This window comes from Thermobia domestica, chromosome 13 (assembly GCF_964235325.1).
Source record: "Thermobia domestica chromosome 13, izTheDome1.hap1.1, whole genome shotgun sequence".
NCBI lineage: Eukaryota > Metazoa > Arthropoda > Insecta > Zygentoma > Lepismatidae > Thermobia > Thermobia domestica.
The window spans coordinates 19,092,898-19,116,041 of NC_137466.1; the positions used below are offsets into that span (position 1 = coordinate 19,092,898).

Here is a 23,144-nt window from a genome sequence, read left to right on the forward strand (position 1 = left end):
AATCTGCTTTCCTTAAGGCTTTTCTCTCGAAGGTTCAACTCATCAAGTTAACGGCATCAAGCTATTGACAGCAAATAAAATAATCTGTTTGTACAATTCTTTTTTTTTCTAAACAGATACTACTAATTTAAAAAAATTAAATCGAAACATTAAATTTTCCTAAGCTAGTACAAATAAGTGTTGCAAGTTAATTATTTGCTCTATTATTTCTTCAAGCAGTGCAACAGGGTGTGGTGAGTTGAAGTTGGGAGCTGGTACTTGTCATCAGCAATCTCTAATTATAAAAGAACTTTTGAGTGAGTGGGTGAGTCACTGCGTGATTAAAGCCCAGACCAAATCCCTTAAGCTAGAAACTTGAAATTTTGATAGTGAATAGGGTTTTGACGTAAGGTACCGCTAAGGAAGGAATTTGAAGGGAAATGGGCAAATGCAGGTGAAAACTATAGTAAAATGTCTATATCTCCGAATCTGTGAAGGGTAAAAACATGAAATTTGGTACAGATACATGTTTCAGCGTATATATATATATATATATATATATATATATATATATATATATATATATATATATATATATATATATATATATATATATATATATATATATATATATTAGGGTGGTCCTTAATTTTTGATTTCCGAATTTCTTTGGACGAACCCCCTAAAATGGTTTATATGGGACTAAATTAAGTCAGGAGAAAAATTAGCTTCATTGAATAATATTAAATGGTGCCTCAAGCGACCTAAAGTTTTGAATCTGATTACAACGCATAGTATATGGGAAAATCTGGAATAAACTCTTGTAATTATGAACGGCTAAAAGGAATGCGAAGATACCTTGGATAATGGAACTAAAGGAAGAAATATACTTAATTTTATATAGTATTGTCATAGCGGCCATCTTGAAACCTGCCATCTTGGATTCAGGTCAAAATTTTCAAACAGAAAAAGGGTCATGTGACATTTCGATTTGAGGTGGCGTTTTACTAGAAGCACAAATCTGACACTATTTTAAAGATAGCTTTAGTAGTGTAAGATTTACTACCTGTGAGGTTTTTCCTTTTCAGAGGTAATAATCCTTACACGACTAAAAGTAAAGACATGATTTTGGCACGAAAAGAACCAAAGGGATATGTACGGCTTCAAAAGAAAGAGGGATGCGAAACAAAATGCACTCCTGAAAATGAATTGTTTGAATTTTATAGAAATACATTAAAAGACATGGAACCGTTCAAGTAATTAAGAGAAAAACACTGTTGAGAATGTTAGAGAAAATGTAAATAGGGATGCATGTATACCCGGACTCTCCAAGAGATGTAAAAGGGGAAAACTAATTTTATTAATCAAAGGCTGGTGTTGCTCTTGATCGATAGAAGGTCACTGATAGAGCAGCAATACATATTCTTACAGCGACTACAGAAGCATTAGGCCATAATGGAGAGGGACTAGTAATAAATAGGTCTTCCATTCACTGATGCTGAGAGAAAATCCGTAGCGAAGTTGCACAGAACCACAAAAAACAATTTCAGATTGCATCAAGTGCATTAGTTGTGCATTGGGACGGAAAACTGCTGCCGAATTTTACTGGCAGAGAGACTGCCGACAGGTTATCAATAATTATTACAGGAGATGGTCATGTAGGCTAATTGGTGCTCACATTTTGTCATCATCAAGAGAAGAACATATTGCTTCTACTATAGCGTATTCGCTTGAAGATTGGAACTTGGTAAAGTTCGTGCAGGCAGTTTATTGTGACACTACCTCCTGCAATATGGGCCATGTCAACGGTGCTTGCATTTTGCTAGAGCAGAAGCTCCAAAATAACCTTCTATACCTTCCTTGTAGGCACCCTATTTATGAATTAGTTTTAAAATGTGTATTTGATAAGTGTTGTGTTTCGTTTGCATTTGGACCGACGTTCCCCTATTGAAGTTTTCAGAACGAGTGGTCTAAAATAAATTGCACTAACTTTATTCCAGGAATTGATGATGATGATGTAAGGAACAATATTTCTGATATAAGAAAGGAAGTGTTGAATTTTGCTATCAAACTTGTAGAAACAGGACACTGCAGAGAAGATTACAGGGAACTTTTAGAACTGGCCATCATATTCTTGGGTAGCATCCCCCTCGAGGAGTTTTCTTTGCAAGATGGATGGGAAAAGCAATTTACTGTTTAAAAATATTTCTCTTTCGCTAACATTTTCGTTTAACGAAGCAAATTGAAAGGGGTCTTCGAAGAGTATGCATTTTCTGATACGACTATATGTTCAAACTTGGCTTAAATGTGATCAAACACCCCACTCACAATTACAAGACCTGCAATTTTGAAAGATTTGTACAGTTATAGACAATTATATGAAATGGCTCTTTCTAAATTTTCACGCCATCTCTGGTACTTCACAGAGGAATACGTAACATTTGGGTTTTTTGATGATCGAGTTACCATAATGGTAAAACAAAAAACGGTTGAAAGAATTAAAACTATAAGGGTAAACCGTGAAGCAGCAAAGAGGCTTGGCGCAAGAGATGATACCATAAAAAATTTTGTGAAAAGAGGAATCAGTGATTTTGTTACAACAAATTTTCCTCGACAGATTTAAAATACCCAAAGGGTTTGTTGAGTGTGATCCCATTTCATGGCCAAATAATAATGACTATCTTCAAGGAAAGACAATAGTTAAATTCATCCACGTAACAAACGGTGCAGCAGAAAGGGGAGTGTAACTAATAGAAGATTACAACCACGTTCTTACGAAAAATGAGGACCAGAAACAGTTTCTTTTCCAGATAGTGACGGCCCACAGACAATCTTTTCCTAGATGCGACAAAAGAGAACTATGTAGCAAATGAGATTCATAACTTACCATAAAGCTACTACATAAATAAGGGATATTTCAAGTTCTTCCAAGTTATAATTTTTCTTTTTCCTGATAATAGTTTATGAATAATCTGGATGGAAACTCATTTGTAGTTTATAGCGAAACAAGCAGTTTGTTTCAATTTATGTAAAAGAATTTCAAAATTCGTTCAAATCTGTGGTCTATGACTACAATGAAATAACATCGAAGCATTTTGTTTTTCATACGTAATAACTCCTACTTGAATATAGGTAACTTGAAAATAACACCAGATTTGTGCTTCTGGTGAAATGCTACCTCAAAACGATTTGTTACATGACCCATTTCCTATTTAAAAATTTTGACCTGAATTCAAGATGGCCACGATGACAATGCTATACAAGATTAGGTTGGTCTTTCCCTCTAGTTCCATTATCCAAGATTTTTTTCCATTTCCTTAAGCCGTTTCTATATTAAAGGGTTTATTCCGGATTTTCCCAATATACTATGTATTGTAAACGCATTCAAAACTTTAGGTCGCTTGAGGCACTATTTAAAATTATTCAATGTATCTAATTTTTCTCCTGGCTTAATTTGGTCCCATATGGAACCATTTTACGGGGCTCGTCCAAGGAAATTCCTAAATTTATTTTTCACCATGTAAATAAGGCCCATGTAAATAAACACAGCCAAAGAGGTTTAGCCATTCATAGTACAAAGAGTCGCCATGAAGTATCCAAGAGCAAACAATCGGCCGTTAAATTGAAACACAGTTAGTAATGACTTGGATTTCTGGATAGACCTTTTGCTTTTTCCCTACGGAGTTCTGTGTGCCCCTCCACATTCCGAAAAAGTTACTAATCTAACAACATGGGTTAAGCAAAGAGTTAGAAACTGGTCGAAATATCACCGAGAAGCTAGAAGTTAAAACAATTTGACAGGGTTCTAAAGTCAGAGATATAATTTATATCATAATTGCCCCTCGAGCCAATAATTCGCAGAAAAATTCGTCAGATAGATTCGCAGAAAAATTTTGTAGATAGTTCAATAATATGGATTGATTTCGAGAAAATACATTAACTTCTCACTTTGTACCGAGATATACATTTTCAAGATGATAGGTAAGTACTTCGTATTTACGTTCACAATCATATATTTCAACAACTAAGTTTCGTTTTACAATGTGAAACTAAAGTAGACTTCCAAACTATGGAATTCAACACTCAAACTTGAAGTAGTACATATCTACCTACTGTTTGCAACAATAATATCAAAAATAAAATCTGTTCCTCGGATACTCAATCCATATCAAAAAGCTAATTATTAGCTATGCCTTACCATTTTCGTTTTATAACGATAAAGGTTCAAGCCGGAAATCGTTATTTTGAACCAGTTTCGAATAGAATAGATGGCTATGGGAGAAGATAGAATCCATTTATGGGAAACGAAATCGATTACAAAGAACTGCATCTGGGTATCTCTTTGCCATTTTTGCTCTATATAAATCAGTCTTGAAAGCGGAAGTACCAAGTTTGAACCATTTTTGGTTTTGGTACAATGTTATAAAACCTACTCTTGTAAAGTTGAATCGATTGCAAAAAACCGCATCCCGATATCTCTTACCGTCTTTGCTCTGATACCTATCAACAGACAAAGCCGTTCTATAAGGCTTGCGACATTTATGCATAGCATTGTTTAGAAATCTAATAATATTACACTGCTGTGTCTAAGTTTATCTACTATTTTTTTCTTTCCTTGCTTTTAATGCGTATATGATGTTACGTCGAATTTCGAAAAGCAAATACTTGAAAAAACAAATATACTGGTAACAAATGGACATGTCAATCTTAATATTTGAAAGCTCCAATTAACTACTAACAGAATACCTGTTCTTGGCACGGGAAGAATTCGTTCCATTTTGGACATAAAGCGCTGAATTCGGATTTAAACGGCATCGGAAGTGTCATTGTTCATCTCAGAGACTCCGAGAATTATGAATTCAACACTAATATAGGTCATTTTCGATCATTTTTATATATCTGCACCTCTCCCTCTTCCAAGTTGCGGGACTGAATTTGGATTTAAACGGTATCGGAAGTGTTACTATTCATCTCAGCGACTCCAAAACTATAGATTCGACACCAATATCGGTCATTTTCGACCATTTATAAATATCTTCCTCCCCTCTCCTCCCCTACGTTGCACCATTAAAGTGAAATTATAAAGAAACATTCCAATCTCGAAGCTCATCTATGTGACAAACTTGATCGAGATCGATCTCGTAGTTCAAGAGTTATATATATATACTCGCCCTCTCCTATGTTGCACCGTCAAAGTGAAATAACAGAATTACTCCGAGGCCCAAACCTCGTCTATGTTGAAAATTTGATCTAGATCTATCGCATGATTCAAGAATTATTAAGTCACAAACACGACGACTTTCAATTTTATATATTATATTACAAACACGTTAAAGTGTGCACGGAAATTCACACGAAATTTAAGTATATGCTACAGAAATTCAAATATTGATAGGAGCACGGAATAAAACAATCCAGAAATTATATGACAGTGATAAGTTTATATATACTTAAGAAAGAAAAAGAGGAAAGAAGAGAAATAAAGAGACGAAGAAATACAAAATGGAAACTAATTGATCATCAAATACAGAGAAATTCATATAAATCAGGCCCAACCTTTAACCTGAAAACCGCGGCCCAGGTGTGTCCCGCGACCTCAGAATTGCTTTTTACAACTTTATCACTATTTATTATAAATTATATTGTATTTAACGAATGTTATTTGATGTCAATACCAATAAAATAGTTGTTAATAAAATTAAAATGTCTATTGATATAATTTTGTTTTGAGTCATCTTTAGTCTAAATCAGTGCTTCTCAAAGTGAGTCGCGACCCATTGGTGGGTCGCGAACCGTTTTTTAGTGAGTCGCGAGAATTTTTTCCTTTTAATTGTGAAAATTTTATTTTGATGCAGAATCATATATTGTGAAGTACAATTCAGAAAACAATGAGTTGAAAACTAAGTGATTACTCAGAGCCCTGCCCTATTATACAGTCAGTAGAGATACTGGGTTAGGGCGGAAAGAGAGTAGGTGAGTCAAAATCTTTCACGGGGTAGGGCATTGGTCGGGAGCAGTGTTAACTCTGTGTTACCTTTCTATGGGAACACTTTAATCCTTTTGGACATGTGTATAGTGTTGTATGATACTGAGAAAGAAATTTACATTACACTTGGTCGATCATCACCGACTGATATTCTCGTACCGACAGGACCACTATATTCATAAATTGCAATTTAGTTTGAAAGTCAGTTATTTACGACAGACTTAAAAGAAACCAACTAAATTTTGATTTATTAAAATTTAAGTGTCGAGCTCTACTTTGTAACCTTTGTCGCTCGGGATGTTCACATCATCTCCCTTAAATTCCATGTTAATCACTCGTACGAACTGTTATTGAACGAACTGGAATTAGAGATATCATTTACAAAATTTAATTGCTTTGAAACAAATCACCATTACGTAGAATGTCAATGTGAATTTGAATAAAAGTAAGTGGGCCACAAAATACTTTTTATTATTTTAATGTGAGTCGCAATAACAACAAGTTTGAGAACCACTGGTCTAAACCCCTAAAGCTACTGACAATCATGATTTCAGAAGAGTTTCCCGAATGGAAAAACTTCAATATGCATTGTTAAAAGTACTGTAGAAATTCTGGTAATCCCCATTGAGCACGATCATGTTATATTACTTTTAACATCTTACAATTTTATGGATTAAAATTGCGAAGTCTGGTTTGAATGAAGAGTTAATGCAGAAGATGGAACCTCGTCTTGTAGTGTTGAATCGATATCAAAAATCACTTCTCGCCATCTCTTACACGTTTTGCACTATGGAGATAAATATGAAAACCGAAAGTATTACTAAATTTCTACCACTTTCAATTTCAGTAGATAAATGATATCCCTTCTTGAGAACAAAATGTGTTTATAAGGAACAAATTTCTACAAGGAGCGGATATAGACATTAAACTAAGAAGTAGAAAATGATAAGTAAATTGATCAAATAGTTTCCAGCTTCCATTAAGATAATGGATGTTCGAAACTTAATTTTTCTCACTAGTTATCTTTGTTTCCTTTTGAAATAAAACTGAACGACAGGACATTTTCTCTATTTGGTATAGAAAAGTTCTAACTAATTACTATAAATATATAATTAGTTAGCAGTGTTGGGTAAGTTACTTGTAAAAATGTAACGCGTTACAAGTTACTTTACTTTCTCTTAAAATGTAACGCGTTACTAACGCGTTACTTGCTCCAAAAAGTAACTGTTACTTTACTTCGAAAGTAACGCGTTACTAAAGCGTTACTTTTAGGTCCGGAACTTTGAATATGTCAATAAATCTTATTACTTCAATTTTCCTAACTACTATTACTACCGCTATTATTATTATTATTATTATTATTATTATTATTATTATTATTATTATTATTATTATTATTATTATTATTATTATTATTATTATTATTATTATTATTGCACGTTCTGAATTGCATTGTGTAAATGCAAGGACAAATTTTTACTTGACAGCTATATGAACATTTTCATATAATGTAACATTGATTAAAATGCTGTACTGCATTACTCGTAGAGACGGGCACGAGCGAGTTCGAACGAGTTTTCTTTGAAACTCGATTCGATTAGAAACAGATATCTTTGAGCTCCACCCGAGAACTCGGTTCGAAAAATTTCCTGCAAGTCGACTCGAATTCGGGTTGAGTTTCGAGTCGAGTCGAGCGAAACCCGGTGTGTAGTTTCGAGTACTCTCTTCAAGTATTTTACATAGGCAGTATAAACATGAAAGATAGGGGGTTTGTATTAAAATACTAAAAAAAAGTAGTTCATTGCCGACCACGATAGTCGTGAAGTCTAGGAATCAAGGACTTTGTTCACGAGCTTCTGAATCTGGGTTGAGGGTCTAGGTTGAGTATTTGGGTCGAGCCAAACATTGTTAAAAGTTATAGGGCACTGGCCAAATATCTTCAAAACTGCTCAGGCCCGGGTATAGAATTGTCAACGACTCGAGCAGCTCGGCTCACAGCTCATTCACTATCGATCCGAACCGAGCCGAGCCACGCAGCCAACAGCTCACCCAACCGAGCCGGCTCGAGCCATCGGCTCAGTTGAGCCGAGCCGAGTGAACTTGTTATTTAAAAAAATCTCTTGGAATCTCGCTATCGAGACGAGACGAGGTGGGAGCACTGTGCCCTCTCGTGAGCAACACTAAAATATTCCATATTACTGCTTAGCTTAAATTTCTCATGGCTTTCACTTCCAGTTTAATCAGGCCATGATTTCAAAACGAGTTAAAACAAGCGAGCCATTTATCAAACTCGACTCCACTCGAAACTCGATGCCAGAAACAGTGAATCGACTCGGAACTTGACTCGAGAATATTACCTTTGACTCAACTCGAAACTCGACTTGAATTCGAGTCGAGTTTTAGCTTGACTCGTGCCCATAACTATGCGTTAGAAAAAATGGTTGCTTACTATTATTCTGCTAAACTAATTATATAATAATAACAATGTTGTTATGTAAAATTAAAAATACAGAATATAGAGAAACATTGCACTACAACTAATAAAATGAGAACACATGAACTGGGGGGTGAATCAAAACTTGTCAGTAACTTTAAAATCGATACATGCTTTTTTAAGTTAGTTGTTCCAAACTCTATAGTCAACGCTACTCTAAGATACGCAAACTGATCTGAAAGAACTCCAATATTACATACCATCAACAAACTATTTTCTAGTAATGAGATAGCCTGCTCATCAGAACAGTTTATTCGTATTAACCCCTTACTGTATATCGTTAATTATGGCAACCTAGTTGTTGATAAATATTTCCTGCCGGTGCACCACTTTACTTTTAAATCCTGTCCACCACCATCTTCAGCTTTTAAGAAAATTATTCTTTCAAATGTTCGAACGATAAAATATTTTCGTTCTCCATCTTTATAATAAACAACACCTATCAAAGTAAAATAGACTACCAGTACCATTGTACTCGTAATTCACTCACTGAATATATTGATTTGGAGCTGTCAGAATCTACGACAAAATATTCCAGGTGCTTGCAATCAGTACGCGTGATTTGACTGAGGCTGTTCACATCTTCGAAAAAAGACAAGTTTCACTATGATCTTATCTGTTTCTTTGTGTGCCAGTGACTGACTGTCGGTCACCTACAACGCTTATGCTCCATTCTCAGAAATTCGCTTATAGGAAAGGAACATTTGTTTCCGAAAAAAAAATATTTACATATATTGTAGTTACTCATCCGAAATGTAACGCGAAAAAAGTAACGCAAACTAGGTACGTTACTTAAAAATTTGTAACGCGTTACCGTTACAGTTACTTTGGAAAAAATGTAACGCGGTACTAGGAAACGTTACTTAAAAAGTAACGCGTTACTAGGAAACGTTACTTAAAAAGTAACGCGTTACTTGCGTTACGTTACTTCCCAACACTGTTAGTTAGTAGATCGATAAGTAGTGAAATAATTTTAATATGTGAGTAGTCATTTCTTATGGCATAGTCCTACTTTAACTCAACCTGCACCACCATTTGCTATGACAAAAAAGATATATGAATATGTAACACACGGGAATATGAGATTCTGTAGGCCTAATATTGTTCATAACATCGATGTTAAGAAGGCTCCTAAATATGTCCCCTACAGTGCATTAGAAGAATTTCTGGTGAAACTGTTCATTTTTTAAATAAATATGTTTACCATCCTTATATTTGTTACTATATGACATAATTTAAACTATAATTTGTTTTTATTGCTAGTGAAAGTTGGTATACGCTTTATCATATCGTATGATCAGGTATATACTAATGAATGAATTTCTTCATACATTTCATGTTTGTAACACAGGAACTGGTATTAAGATTATAATATTATTATCTATTCTCTTCAAGGTCGTTATATAATTGTTTCAGTCTAATTTCTATGCAATTGAACAAGTAATATTAAAAGAACTACAACCACATAGTAATTACAAAGTACTAACTATCATATGTCCGTGAAACATCTTCGTACTACTGCACAAATGTGGCTTGCATAACCAGTGGTGTGTTTGAAATGTCGCGTCTGTGACCAGTGGCTCCTTTGACTACTGATTTGTCTGGTGAACCTTGAAGCCCAGAGTTAAGGGGTAAGCTGGGATCTATTCTTGGGACACTGAATTGATATTCCAGTTTTAAAAAACGTACTCCTCGACATCTCTTACCGTGTGTGTTCTGACACCAGTTGACAAACAGACGACGGACAGAAGGACATAGCTGTTCGATACTTACATATAACATAGTTTGAAGACTAAAATTGACTTCCAATAATACCTGAATGTTGAATGAATTCGCATTTCTTTTTTTAATTTATCTCTTTCATTTTTCTTTTCTAGTTTAGTATCTAAGGCAACAGTAAATTTTAATTTATAGAAAGGAGACAAAGAAAAATTAAAATTATATCAGTAGCATAGTCTTTTTTGTTTCAGAAGTACGCTCTTTGTATTAGACACGAGTACAGTGTTGAGTTCAGATTGCTTTTGTGGAAAGCGTTTAAAAATCCCTGGAGAGAGGAGTTCCATAAAATTAAAGAATGACAAAATAAATGTTACATATGCTCCTATGAGAAACTACATGAAAAGAGGGCATTTCAAAATTTTGGCCATTCGATCCCCAGTAGTGTGACATCTTTGAATTCGAATTCTAACTAGCTTAGAATTTTCGCCACTTTTGTAGATTTTTGTACCGCCAAGCTAGAAAAAGATTCTAGTTTGAAGATGTCTCACTACATGTAATCGAAGTGGCCAAATTTAAAACTGATCATCCCTGGTTTATTTGAATGGTACAAAATATTTTCTTGGTGGTACAAAAATGTACAAAAATTAGACAAAATGCTGAGCTAATTAAAATTCGAATTTGAAGATATCACACTACAGGTGATCGAAGTGGCCTAAATTCTGAAATGGCTCTTCTTTGTTAATTTGAGTGGCACATTTTTTTTTTTTGGTTGGATAAAAATGGACAAAAATTGGGCAAAATCCTGAGCTAGTTAAAAATTCAAATTTGAAGATGTCGAACTACAACTAAGTGGACCCGCATAAGTTACTTCTTATAACATTAAACCAAAATTTCGCTGTGGCGGACAAACTGTCCACTGTTGAGCGTTGGAGTTTATATATATATAGTCTATTCAAAATTAACAGTCCAGTAAACAAACGAAAATCGCAAAATCTCTGTCCTCCTTTGGCCGTTCTAGTATTAAATCACATTAAATGTATTCTCAATTTTAACTTCCAAAAGCTCAATACACTTTAGATCTGATAAGAAAAATAAAACTCATGTTTTATGTAGAGCATATGTTTTCCCATTCTTTTAATGTGTAGGTTCATCCTTTGGGCAGATTTGTGTTGTTGCCTTTCTTTCTTTCTTTCTCTGTCTCTCTGACCGGTTTCTCATAGACTTTTGCATGAATTTTCTAGCTTCCTTTGGGACGCCATGTGTTTGACGGGTAGATGTGCTATTGTTTCTATTTATGCACTGCATGGAACATTTACTTGGATGTAGTTTTCTGATATTTTAGTTGAATGTTTGATTTTTCTCAGTTCGTCTCTTTCTAATTATTTTATTACCTTTTGATGTAACGTTTGAGATTTTCCTCAATAGAGTAGTCCTGGGAGAAACGACTTCGTATTGGATTCGTAATAGAGTTGATTGTGTGTTAAAATTCATATATTAAAGCGTTTCATACCATCATGTAAATGACCCTAAACCTCACGAAATTCTTCGTTAATATAAATAAATAAACGAATAAAATATGTGCAATTTTTAGTTTTGTAGTGGCATATTTTTGTAATTTCTTCTAAAAAAAAAAAAAAAAAAACTTGATTTGGTTTATTAGCACGGAGGACAGAAAATCCATAATTCATGGGTACACTATGTGTGTAATTCATGTAGAAAATCAAAATTTTAAAGAAAATAATATCCTCATGATCACATTACTTCTCCAGGTGAAAATGTCTAAAGTCAATATTGATTCCGACTGAAATGGTTTGTGTGGTTATCTTTTCTGACTTTAAACTATTTCACTAAACGCCACTGATCGAAAACTCACGGAAAACAAAGTGAATCATCGCATTTGAAACACTTTGCTGAGTAAACTAAGGAAAGTTTGCTCCTTTAGCTTTATCTGACATGATAGGATTAAACTGAATAAAATGAAGACGCCTCACTCAAAGGCCATTACATCCAATCTGTCATTTACTATAATAGAGTCCGCATTCTATGGAGTTCCTTCGAAAATATATATATATATATATATATATATATATATATATATATATATATATATATATATATATATACATACTTTGTTAGGAACTCCATAGAATGCGGACTTTATTATAGTAAATGACAGATTGCATGTAATGGCCTTTGTCATCATTAGTCATCATATTCAAGTTCATATACGTGTATATATATATATATATGAACTTGAATATGATGGCTAGTGATGATTTCAGGGATGGCGCGGAGGGAAATTTCCCCCGGAGATACGAAAATAACCCTCTCCGGGCGTTTTTCTAATTGTCCTCGAACCTGGGTTACCAATAATTTCCAATCATTACTTTTACCTCCACCCAAGTTTAAAAACATATCTCAATGGGGAATCTTTTGAAACCATTGATAAATGTGTGTCCATGACAGTAACAATATTAAATTCCAGTTATTTGAGGAAAAAAATATCCATTAATTATCGGGATGAAAACGTGTTTTGAGGCCATTTGATACTTTATTAGGTCACTAGGGGCTTCTTCCTTATTGGTAGAAGGAAAAATGTGTATTTTAAGCTAGAAATCATTTGTGAGAGAATAAACCGCTATGTATTTCACTCTCCCTTCCTGTCGAACTTCCTGTGACGGCGATGTCTGTTACCTGGGTTAAGGTGAAGGTTAAAACGATGACTCTCTCCTCTCCTCTCTCGCAGTCGTTCATTCCTCTAATGTTCTTTTTCCTTCTCTCTTCTTGGATTATTAGTAAAAGCAAACGAGAGGAGAAGCTTTTACTTTCGCCCGGTGACCTGGTATACCAGAATGTTGTTTGTGGCTTCAGATGATCATCATGGCAGTCTCTTCTTTAATCAGACACGCTGACAGGGCTTTTGAGGTCAGAAGTTCCGGTTCTGCCTCTGTCTTAATGTGGACACTTCCAACACTTACGATAGCCGCACGTAAAACAGGTAAACAGAGAGGGTCTATCACGTGTTAGGGAAATTTTAATGAAAGTAAACCTCTTTCGCCTTCTTATTGCTTCTCTGAGATTATTGTTATGGGTAGTAATTCATTAATTTATTTATTTTTACTTGAGACCTTGTGAAATACCGGCACTATAAAATGAAGGTCCACTCAAGATCTTGAATCCAGCGTAGCTGTTGGATGTGTATCAGTTCACCTGAAAGGTATTGCTTCTCACTCTCAGCCTGAATGAATACTGATTGCAACTACAGTACAGGACTTGTCTGATTATTGTTAATGCTACAATTGTTTGCTAATGAAAAGTTTTTAATACGAGCGCCGGTTTTGAAAATCGATGGCAGTGCTCTAATTCTCAATTGATAATCGAGGGATCAGCAGGTACAGAGTACCATTCAGACTTAAGAAGGTGTGAGGTCTTCCTCTGAAAATTTTAAAGTTGATCCTCAAGAAAATAGTTTTAGATATACTGTTTTTGAGTGACAATAGAATTCGTTTTTCGTGTTTTCCTTTCTCTGTTTTTTTTTCTATACAGTTGAAAACACGTATTTAAATAAAAAAAAAATGAAAATTAAATCTTTAAGTTTTACGTCCTACTGTTATACCTTCTGGGCTAAAAGAGACGGTGATAATTAGAAATGAAGGACATGCTAGAATGAAGAAAGTGGGAGGAAACGGGAGAACACCGAGAAAACCCACGCACACGGTGTTTGTCCACTACAAAGTTAATTTGGCGCGAGCTGGGATCGAACCGATTCACCAGAGTTGAAAGCTCTACCACTGATCTACCGCGGCCCCTATTTGAATCAGAGTATGGCATTAAATCAGGAAAGTACAAGGGTTCTAACTGTCAATTTTATTTTTGTCACACTATTCTGAATGCTGACCATTTTTAATGCAAGAAGTGTGAAAATTTTGAGCTGAAAGTAGCACGGAGAAAGATTCATTCAATATGTCATTTGAAAAGGAACATTGTTTCGTTCAGAAAAACAAAATACTGTGAAAAGGGTTTGTTACTTTGGATCCTCTGCGCCACAATTCTTGATGACCGGCGTAAGATCTAATAAATGGACGCAATGTTTTCTGATTAGTTGTTGTACTCGGCCATGAGGTGATTGTATCTGGAAAGAGCATCAAATATATCAATCGTCTTGAGTGTGCTCCACTATAACATTACTTAACTTTTTCCTTTTCGTTGAGTTTGCCCAGAAATTAGAGTAGAAATGTCAACATAAGTTTCAGTGTGGTAGGATCATATTCGGACTCTTTGAAGAGGGATATTTAGGGGAGACCGGACTGATTGGCGAACTTTTCATTCTTTATTTTTTATGAGCAGATAATGCATGTAATTGCAATGTAATTGGCGAGTATGGCCAGACCAAAGTTTAATTCTAATAATTCTCTAATAAATCCAATTTTGTTTGTGTATTGTTGCTTACGGTTTTCGAGAAATAAATTTTTCTTTTTTTTTTAAAATAGAGTATGACAACCAGCCCCTAGTAAGGAGCTGGTTTGCTCGCATTGTGGAGCCAGTTAACATACTTTTTAAATGTAGCCTATATATAGGGTATGCTACAAGTGGATTTATTAGTAATAAATGTGATTTTTCTAAATTTTATATATATATATATATATATATATATATATATATATATATATATATATATATATACAGCGGCGGATCCAGGATATGATCAAGGGAAGGGCTAAATCATAGTTTGCTGTTTTATCCAGTGTAAAGCAGGATTGAAGCCCATTTTATCCAGTGTAAACCTGAGCGTCAAGGGGGGGGCTATAGCCCCTATAGCCCTCCCCTTGGATCCGCCACTGTGTATATATATATATATATATATATATATATATATATATATATATATTGCAATGAAGTAAGCTATTTGTTTGAATTTTGAAATGGCTTTTATTCACAACATTTAAAGGAATCAGCATTATGAAATATGAAAACTTCTTTCTTTCATTCTAGCTTGGTTGTCACGACATCGAAAACTACATTATCAAACCACGTCAGTTGAGATAAGATTTGATGTAGGCTAATTCTTCATATTATTTCAAAATGTAATTAAAATAACTGAACTATTAAGAAACTCAGTTTATTTCCTGCTGTTAACAAAGTACCTAAGAGAAACTTAGATATTTTTTTGACTGAATTATCGAGAAACGCAGTTTATTTCCTACTTTTCACAAAGAAAGAGTAAACAATAGCTAGGCCTATATTTTTGTAACAAAAGAGCACATACAACTTATGCCTGACACTGAGAATTGGGTCTATTCAGAAAATTTAGAGTCTCAGGTATGGCATGTGTACAATGGCTAATCATCCGTGAACTCTACATGCCCCCATGCTCTACAAGACACACACTGATTCCAATTCTCGCCTGGACGGCTCTTGGTGTATGCATCCAAGAACACAATGCAGAAATCTTCCATAGTTTCTTACTATTTTAGACCTTGTGGCTGCAAACAAATTAAATAGGTGTTTTTTTTTTTTTTTTTTTAATCGGTATGGTGACCCACATAGTTGCTTCCATGTTAATACACTTACGCGCTCTTTATTTCCGGAAGTAGCCTAATGGTCCCAAATTCATCCAAAACTATAGGTCTTGTGTCGGCATTAACATAAACATATGTACCAAATTTCAACTAAATTGATTCAATTTTACACAAGTTATCGTTAGCGAAATATTTATGGACAGACACACACACACACAGAGAGGCATTAAGCCGGATACGGTCTTCATTTGCGTTTTAGAGATAGTAAAGCCAAAATCCAGTCTTATCTCCATTTCGAAATTTTGACAGTAATCCAGTATGTGCATATTATTCTACAGGGTGTCCAATATATAATTCAACCCGGAGTTTGGGATAGTAAAACTTTTGAACCTGAAGCGATAGACAAATAATGATTATACCAAAATGAAGCAAGAAATAATGATTATTCATGTATATTTCTTTAAAGTAGGAAGCAACGATTGAAGTACATTAGGAACCACACAGCGTTGCAAAATGTAACCGAAGGTGTAATTTTTTTTTTTTTTTTTTTTTTTTTTTGGTGCAAAACATGTAAATTGATTCATAACTCATATGTATGGATGTTCTGTTGTTAGTTTTCAGTTTGTTTAGTTGGAGTAGCTTGGAAACTATGGAGCAGAAAAAAGAATTTTTCATTTCCACAGATAACTAATCGGATGAGGCCTCAGGAAGAGGGAATAGGGAAATCATAGTTTTCATAAATTAACACACTGAATTGGCAACATTTCTGATGTTTCAGTGCATCAAAAGGTGTCTTAAGGAACTATGCAATTCCTGAAAACAATAAAAAAGAAACTTTGAAATTATCATGATAAAACTTTTACTTACATGCAACACTGCTATTCATTTCTATGGGGCTAAGTAAAGCAAGAGGTATACAAGAACAATTCTCGAACTATACAAGACCTGGAAACGAACATTCTCAGTGCCATTGAGAACATTAACACTTTTACTCTTCGTAAAGTTGATGCCAATATGGTGAAACGTGTGAACGAATGTTTGAATCAAAAGAGGGGGCACTTACAACATTGCTATAGAGTTGATAACTCGTTTCCTAATAGGGGGGCCGCGGTGGCTCAGTGGTAGAGCGTTCACCTCTGGTGCTTGGGGTACCGGGTTCGATCCCAGCCCCCGCCAAGTGAACTTTGTGGTGGACAAACGCCGTGTGCGTGGGTTTTCTCGGGGTTCTCCCGTTTCCTCCCACTTTCTTCATTCCACCATTTTCATTCATTTCTCATAATCACCGTCTCCTTTAGCCTAACCGGCATAATCGTGGGACGTAAAATTCAAAGATTTTTTCGTTTCCTGATAGTAGCAGTGTCGCCGGGTGCATGAAAGTAAAAGTTTTATCATGATAATTTCAAAGTTTATTTTCCATTGTTTTCAGGAATTCTATAATGTAGACAGATCCTTAACTCATCTTTTGATGTACTGAAATATCAGCAATGTTGCCAATTCAGAGTGTTAATTTATGAAAACTAAGATTTCCCTCTTTCCCCCTTACTGAGGCCTCATCCGATTAGTCATATGTGGAAATGAAAAACTCTTTTTTTCTACTCCATAGTTTACAAGCTACTCCAACTACAAAAAGACTAAAATTAACGACAGAACATCCATACATATGAGTTATGAGTCAATTTACATGTTTTGCAAAAAACTTACTTACACCTTCGGTTACATCTGGCAACACTGTGTTGTTCCTAATGTACTTCAATCGTTGCTTCCTATTTTTAAAATATATGTATGAACAAAGCTTCATTTTGGTATACCGTTATTTGTCTATCGCTTCAGGTTCAAAAGTTCTACTATCTCAAACTCCGGGTTGCATTATATATTGGACACCCTGTATAACATGGAAGTAAAAGATTGATAGAACTGTAAACAACATAACAATAAAACAACGAACGTAACAATAAAAGTAAAATATAAAATTCGACGCGGGGTTGGTTGGCGCACTTGTCAACTAGCCCCAAATGCTATACGCCAACTAAACCCAAGCACATATGAAAGAAAGTCGTAATTACTCAGTAATTGTTTGGATTTACGTTTTATTATTTGAATATTCATAAAAACTAAGTTCAGATCTAACTAATGCTATATTGGTACCTCTGTACTCAAAGAAGTGACGATTCTGCGATGTAGCGGAAAAAAATACTTCAGACTGGCGAAAACACTCTTTATCTAATAGAAGTCCTTTTCCGCAAGTTACAAATTCCGTATTAAAATGACAGCAACATCCACAGGTCGCTCTTCTATGATAGGAGCAATAGCGCATCATATTAATTAACGGAGGAATTATATTCAGTTCGTCAACCAGCCCCTGCTGCCAACCAGCCCCGGTCTCCCTTACACTAGAGGTTTAATAATGAACCAAAATTCCAATCGTGGAGCGGTAGAAGAATGTTTTGAATAGCTGTTTCAACCTTTTCTAGGGGTAGCAAACCTTTATAATATTAAAGTTTTGTCTCACATCTTGTTTTGATAACTCAAGCGCTGGATGCGGGATTTTGAACTGAAGTGGGATTTTTTGCAGCTTGAAATAGTTCTTTGGTTTTTCGTTTGGTATTTCAAACGTCGTTGAATTTGCAGACAGCCCTGAAAATTGGGAGGGTGGTTGCCCTGATAGTTGACACAATACGCCTTTATTTCTCAGATTTTCATGGAACATGGAACATTGGGATATCTAATATGGTTCTGCTCATTTTATACACCAATGTTGGACACGGCCTCTATGTGCAATTCTCTGGCATTTGTAACATTATATGTAGTTCCTTCTGTGGTAGGGTCCAACTGTTATCTTCAAATTTAACTGAAGTTTTCTGTTTAAGAACAGAATTAATGATTTCTTGAATATTTGGGTGAAACTGGTGTCGGTTCCTGACTGGTTGGTTTTAAGCCTGAATGATCTTCTATGATTCATGGTTGCCTTTCGTCGGTTTCTCCACTTTGATCAGTGGAAATATGGCTCTGTAGAGGGCAAGACACGTGCATGAAATCCGTAGAAGTGACTATTTTTCGTTGAACAACCATTTTTGAAGAAGTGGAAGTTTTGGATAGTTCCCCTTTCTATGTGATGTCTTTCAACTTCACATGTGCACAGAATTTGTTCCTTAAAGGTTGATTGCATTTCTATATTTGACTGTTCGAGCCAACAATGCAGTGGATCCAGGAAACCGTTGGCTATGATTGTGTTGGTAACTATTCACACACAAGATAGAACGAAGTGCTTTCTTGATTGATCGACTATATAACACTTCCTCTGAAGTATTACTCCAGTAGCTATGAGTTTAGAGATTTTGGTTTGGACTATTCCAAGTCGGATTATCTTCAGAAATAAATTTGACTGAGTTCCAGCGAGATTGTGAACGACTTATTTCTGTTGTGAGCTCAGCTTGTATCACATGCAATATCAGACTAGTAAGAACACCCTCGATCACGCAAGTGAAAGTAGGTGTTTTGACGACGGAGATGATCGAGGTAGTGTGTTGATTGATTTGTGTATGCTTTGCTAAAGCTGCAGTTTTCGGCCATGTTTCCACTACATTGTTCTTAGTGGAGCTGTTTTGTTTGGATGAAGTGTACTGTTTTGGTACAGGTCTGTTCAGACTTCTCTAGTGCAGTTTAATTTGTTTTTTAAAGAACGTCTTCTTTCCGGCTGGGCTTACAAGGGAAGAGAGGGAGATTATACAGTATATCGAAGTCGAAGATGGCTTATACACCAATCGAAAGAACTAATGACACCTATTACGAAACTGTAATAAAAATTTTCCGAATGTATATATTGTGCGAGTTATATGAATGTACAGGGTATCCAGAAAATCCGTTTCAACCCCTAGAATCGCAAACGGTGAGAGAGATGCCAAAACAGGAAAACACGTGTTTGATCATTTTAAAAGTACAACGTATCAAAGCAAAAGTGTTGTCCCAGGGGCACCCGCAGGGTCCAACTCAGAAATTGCAAATGGTAAGGGGGTCAAGTAACACTGTGGTACAGGGACGAAAATTAGAAAATCTTAAAGAAGAAATGAAACAAAATAACCTAGATTTGGTAGGAGTTTGTGAAGTTAGATGGGAAGGTAATGGGGTGTTGAACAGCGAAAGATATAGAATGTTTTACTCATGTAATGAAAAGGGCAGTCATAATCGCGTAGGAATAATTCTTGGAAAGCGCTTAAAGGAGAAGGTAGTGAAAGTACAATTAATTGATGATAGAGTTATGATGTTAGGACTTAAAAGAAAAACGAAGGATCTAGTGATGCTAGACATATACACGGACGACTTCGCATGCAACAGAATAAGTAGAGGAAAATTATGAGAAAATAGAAGAAATTATAGATAGAGAGAAAAGGGGTGCATGCGTAATTGTAATGGGAGATTTCAATGCAGTTGTGGGGGAAAACAGGAAGGTAGTATCGTAGGCAAATATGGTTTAGGCGAAAGAAATAGAAGCAGAGAGAGACTAGTGAATTTCTGTAGACAGAATTCACTAGTAGTTGGGAACACTTTGTTCAGTCAGCACAAGAGATATACATGGAAATCATCACTAGAGGGCGGAAGAATCAGATAGACTATGTTATGACTCAGGACAGGTACCGGAATAGCTTAAAGAATGCGAAGGCCCTTCCCGGGGCTGATATTTTCTCTGATCATAAGCTTGTGCTGGATGAAGTAGATATTCAACTGAAAAATGTAGGCAGAAGAAAAGTAGGCAACAACATGCTGAATACTGAAAAGTTGAGAAACGAGGAAATAAGAAATCTTTTCGTTGAAAAATTCGAAGAAAAATATTCAAACGAGAAAAGAATAAGCACAGGTAGTAACGCACAGTGGGAACACATTAAACTTTGCTTACAACAGATGCAGAAGAAGCAGTAGGTTAACGCGAACACAAAACGGCTAAGAAACCATGGGTTACAGAGCAGATATTGCAGAAAATGAGGGAATGGAATACGTGATACGGAAGAGGACAAAAAGATATACAGAAAGTTGAGTAATGAATTACGGAGAGAAACAGACAGAGCGAGGGAAGAGTTTACAAAAAAAAAAAAATGCGAGGACAGAAGAATTAGAAAGAGTTGGGAAATATGAGGAAATGTACAAGGAGGTGAAATCTATGGAATTTCGGAGCAAACAAGGGGGTATTATGATGGCAGTAGAAAATAAGAATGGGAAGGTAGTCAGCGACAGAAATGTGGTCATAGGAAGGTGGAAAGAATACGTTGAAGACTTATGTGAGAGTAGGGATAGACCGTGTAGCCTAAATGTTGAAGTAGAAAATGAAGTAGGCGAGGATGATAAAGGATTTAGTATTCTTTGGGATGAGTTTGAAAAGGCTATATTCGAGATTAGGAATGGAAAGGCAACCGGGATAGACAATTTACCAATCGAATACATTAAAAATATGAGAGACAAGGAAAAGAAAGAATTGTTCCAACTATGCAATGAAATACATAAATCAGGAGAGTGACATGAATCAGGGGAGTGACCAAAATACTTCCTGAAGACGATCATGATACCGATGCCTAAGAAATCGAACCCAAAGAGATGTGAGGATTATAGAACTATTAGTCTCATATCTCATGCAGCTAAAATTTTGCTCCGAATGCTGAACAGAAGGTTATATGGAAGAACAAATGAAGAAGTTGAGGAGGAGCAGTTCGGGTTCAGAAGAGGTAAGGGCACAAGAGATGCTATTGGATTATTAAGGGCGATCGGTGAAAGATTTATAGAAAAAGGGAAAGAGATGTAATGGTTATTTATCGATCTAGAAAACTTTTGACCGTGTGAATTGGAAATTGTTGTTGGGAGTTCTAAAGAAGATAGGGTTGGAATGGAAAGATCGAAGACTCATAAGAAACTTATACATGAACCAACAAGTAAGTGTCAGGATAGAGGAAGAACTGGCGGAAAAGAATGCACTTGGAAGGGGAGTTCGACAAGGATGCTGCCTCTCGCCAACACCATTTAATGTCTATCTAGAAGAGATAGTGAAAAAGAGTTTACATGATGATGACGGCATTTCGGTAGCGAGTAGAATGATTAGATGCATAAGATTTCAACACCATTTAATGTCTATCTAGAAGAGATAGTGAAAAAGAGTTTACATGATGATGACGGCATTTCGGTAGCGAGTAGAATGATTAGATGCATAAGATTTGCAGACATGGCGCTTGTTGCAGAATCGGAAAAAAGAAATAACAAAATGTTAGAAAATCTGAGCATGGACTTTGAAGAATATGGGATGAAAATAAATGTTAGAAAGACAAAAACCATGGTGATTGGAACGATTGACCTTGAATAGACAGTTGAGAAAAAGACTCATAAAATGCTTCGTGTAGAGTGTTGTGCTGTATGGGGCGGAAACGTGGACATTACGTAAAAGAGATGAAAAACGACTGGAAGGATTCGAAATGTGGGTGTGGAGAAGGATAGAAAGAATTAGTTGGGTCGAGCGGAAAACGAATGAGTGAGTGTTAGAAATAGTTAGGGAGAAAAGAACACTTTTAGATATTGTTAAGAAGAGGAAGAGATACTGGTTGGGACATTGTCTAAGAAGAGATTCTATCATGAGGGACGTCCTAGAGGGTATGGTGGCAGGAAAGAGAGGGGGGGCGAAGGAGACTACAATTAATGGATGATATAAAAACAGAAAGATCATACGACGAATAAAATCGATGAAGTGTACTTGTAGGGATTCATTAGATCATTCAATACATTGAAGAAAGCTTGTGAAACCTGGTATAAAATTATGAAACCACAATAGGAAGAAGAACGTCATACTGACCGTTATGACAATTTATTAAAAATTCTATCTCAATTTTACAAAGTATACTTAGAAGTGGTGTTAGATTATAGTTTATCTGCTGCAGGCATTTTGGGTTGTATTATAAATGGATTTTAATAGGGATCAATATATGTATGAGTTAGGTCACACACGTTTAGTAAATTTAACGAATAGCGGGAAAGTATAGTGGGATAGAATATAGCAGAATGAATTGAATGAGTTCTATTCTTATGCTCGCAGTTTGTTCGGAATAATTGTGAAGTACCTGGGTAGTATGTGAAGATCTCTACCCCTGAAGAAAACCATAACTTCAGTAGGAATAATACATAGAACATCAGTATTAATGAACTTACATTTTTAGATTAAACTAGCTGAACATGCGCTTTCTCCACAGCGCATCATTCACATAGAGCATTAATCTCCTTGTCATTCCTCACATCTGTACATGTACTTTTACAGACACTAGTGAAAGACGTATTGATAAAAAGAAAAAAAGCCAAGGGGTATCATAAAGGGGAGATTTTTTCGATTATTTTTACTCAATATCTCGCACCGTTGCAAGATTTTAGCTTACTTCCGGTTGGAGTTTCTAGTTCATGTATGACAAGTGTATTCTCTCTTTTT

At 35.5% G+C, this 23,144-nt stretch overlaps 1 protein-coding gene across 1 annotated transcript in view; it reads right to left on the bottom strand.

The window, feature by feature from the left end:
* Positions 1-23,144, bottom strand: part of LOC145668039 (mite allergen Der f 3) — a 519,747-nt gene that overhangs the window by 417,264 nt on the left and 79,339 nt on the right. The window lies entirely within an intron of this gene.